Genomic DNA, 3,602 nt, shown 5'->3' on the forward strand with positions numbered 1-3,602 from the left:
TCTCTCACACACACACACACACACACACGCACACACACACACACATACACACACTGACATTCCCCCTAAAACAGCCAAATGGCATACTACATCAGTGATCGGCTGTTATTACGGCTCAACACTAAGAGCGTCTGACTCACCTAAACTCAGATGAATAATAATAATTACTCCTCCAGTTGTGAGAGAGTGACCCAATATGAGTCCATTAGTGAGTAATGTCATCCATCACCCAATATTTGTGCACATATCTCTCTCTCTCTGTCTCTCTCTCTGTCTGTCTGATATAACGAGTGTTGTAATCAAACCGACATCCTGTGGCGCACTAAAGCCCCTCTGCTTGACACCATGTGACCTGCACCAAAACCATTTGTTTTTATACGGGTCGATCTCTCCTCAACCAATCAGCAACTAACGAAATATGAGCGCATTCAAATGTCATGAGACGTGAAAAGGCTGATCTCAGATCAACCCAACGTGTAATTTAGACGGACAGTGATCCCCCCCCCAACCCCCTTTCCCCGCACCGCATCACCCCACACCAAACAGAGACCCCAATTCTGCCCCCAGACAGCCCCCCACCTCCACCACCCTTCAGGCACACTCCCTGAGTGACAGTCTCAGCCAGGCATTGATTGACAGCTGGTGACCCCCCCCCCCCCCCACTCCGCCCCTCTGCAGCGGTCTGTGTGTCCCTGATAGCCTGTGGGCTGTTTCTCTAAACATGGAACCCCTGGCACACACACACAGGCATACATACACACGCGCACATACACACAGACACACCCACATACACACTCACACTCACACACACACACACACACACACACTCACCGACACACACATCACTCTGTGTCAGCTTTGTGAATGGGCCCATTTTGACTTCACCCTCATAAAGTCAGACCCCCCTTGGTGAGGTTGGATCTGTATCCTGCTTCTTACTTTCTCTCTCTCTCTCTCTCTCTCTCTCTCTCTCTCTCTCTCTCTCCTCTCTCTCTCTCTCTCTCTCCCACACACACACACACACACACGAACACACACACACACACACACACAAACACACACACACACACGTAATACACTTATGCCTACTCTTTCTCACACACCCTAATGCTCACGGGCACACAGGAAAACAGCAGCTTTAAATTCAGTGCTAATAGGCACCACCTCACAGGAGCCTGGCATAAATACATCAACACAAACACACACACACACACACATACACGCACACACACACCACTAAGATGATCCAAACACGCAGTAACTGCCAGGACCTCGGGCCTAATCTCACACACTTAGCTAGTCCACCTGGTTAATGTTAAGACGGCAGTTATAGTCAATTACACTCCCATATAACACGTAACCCTCCACCCTGCCCCTTCAAGCAGGATAATTGGAAACAGGCCCTCCATGCATGGGGTCTAGCCAGGGACAGAGTCAGCCTCCCTCCCTTGGACCTCCGCCTAACCTGCCCCACTCTCCCCCCCAGCTCTCCCTTTGCCCTCACCCAGTGGGGGAGGGGGGTATAAAAGTACAAGTATACATATATATAAAAATAGACAGAGAGAAAGAGAGAGAGGGTTGAGTAGGAGGAAGGGAGAGAAAGTGGAATGGGGAGGTAAAGAGAGAGAGAGAGAGAGAGAGAGAGAGAGAGGGGGGGGGAGGAGGAGGAGGGAGATACAGAGAGGGACAGAAGGAAAGGGGAGAGAGATTTGGGTCAGGTGCATGAAGGAGGAGCAGGTGAGGATGGAGGGACGGGAAGACTGAGAAGAGGGGGTGAGGATCTCTTTGTGTCTGCGGCAGCATCCAGGGGAGGTGGGTAGAGATGGAGGGATGAGGGGCAGGGAAGGAGGACGGAGAGTGACAGGTGACATTACCCCGCGTCATGGCTGGAGGGACAGAGGGACAGAGGGCACGATGGTTATCCAAGCAAAGAAAATGTCACCGACCAGACACTGACACACACACACACGAACACACACACACACACACAAAGATGCAGGACAAAGGAGTCTGGAGTCTTTGAGAGGGAAAAAGCCTAGCTACTGTAGACAGCGATGAAGAGATTAGAATTTCCCCCGTAGCCAGCGAGGGAAGGAGGGTAGGACAGGAGGAGAGGCCAAAAGAAAACGAACGCTAGAGTTTCCTCCACCTCCAAATTCATTTCCCGAAATGGACGTCGACGGGTCCGAGTCCACACGCTTGCGGACTAATTCATTCAATCATCCCACGCTCTTCTCTCTTCCTTTTCCCTCTCCTCTCTTCCTGTCCCCCCCGCATCAGTCTACTAGGCTCTCTGGGGTTTTCCGTTTTTATAACCTCGTTTCAGATGTTTATAAAATGTCCGCATAGCTGCTCATTCGACCCCATTGATTTAGGGTTGGTTAAATATTCACGACTGTGGATGCAATTAACATGCTGTTAATGAATAATTGATCGCATCTTAAGCGCCCATAAAACTCATGCATATTAATTATTGAAAGGGAAAATATGAAAGCACAAACATGGCTTGTTTTTGCCTCAATCAGTCTCCAGTTCACTCGCTCAGGTGTGTGTCTCTGGAAGTGTGCGTGGATATGTGTGTGTGTACGAGTCCACGCAAACATCAGCCTGGAGGAACGATGCAGTGTGTGTGTGTGTGTGTGTGTGTGTGTGTGTGTGTGTGTGTGTGTGTGTGTGTGTGTGTGTGTTTCCTCAGCCCTAAAAAGCTCTGGCGTCACATCTCAGACAGAGCCTCTGCTAAATGAAATGGATGGATCATCTCCGTACGGCGTGGCGTTAGTGGAGGCGTCTGCGGCCCGACAGGCCTGACGACACCACGGAACACGCGGCGTGCTTGTCTCAGAGGCGAGTGTTTACTTCCTGCCGAATCACCTGCTACAGGAGAGCAGGGGCTGTCAGGTGAGCACAGGACAAGAGCAAGGCTGGGTGGTTAGGCCTAAACAAGCTATGTTGTCATTTACCAAGAGGCTGCGAGTGTGTTTGTGTGTGTGTCTGGAGTGGGGGGGGGGGGGGGGGGATCCCTTTACATCCATCCCGCGCCACACACCCTCACCAAAAGGTCTCCCTCATCACACACACACACGCGCACACGCGCACACGCACACACTGGGCGGTTACTGCTCAACAATATTTGATGAGGTACTTGTCCAACCTACTACAAAAATGCCAATGGTGGACTCTGACTGTCAAGTCAAAGCCACATACACTAGCACATCGTCAGAGTGGCTCATATCTCAGTACTCTGTCTTCACTCTCTGCCCTCACACTCCCTACCATCTTTACAGGCACGCTTGTCTCTACCCAATCCCTCCCTTCTGCCACATTCGTCCTCAACGGAAGTAGGACTGTCCTGCGGAATATTGAAGTATAGTATATATATAATACTTATAAAATACTTTTATTTCTTTCATATTTGAAAGCTCGGGGTCAGTCAGCAGTTTTGGTTTCCATCACTTCCTGCTCTGTCATCCCCCTCTCAGTCTGACCTCTCCACCCTGCACACCCGGTGGGGTCGCTCTCCACCCTGCAGCAGGGGCACTGGAGGTGGGGGTCGCTCTCCACCCTGCAGCAGGGCACTGGAGGTGGGGTCGCTCTCCACCCCT

This window comes from Osmerus mordax, chromosome 12, assembly GCF_038355195.1.
Source record: "Osmerus mordax isolate fOsmMor3 chromosome 12, fOsmMor3.pri, whole genome shotgun sequence".
Classification (NCBI taxonomy): domain Eukaryota; kingdom Metazoa; phylum Chordata; class Actinopteri; order Osmeriformes; family Osmeridae; genus Osmerus; species Osmerus mordax.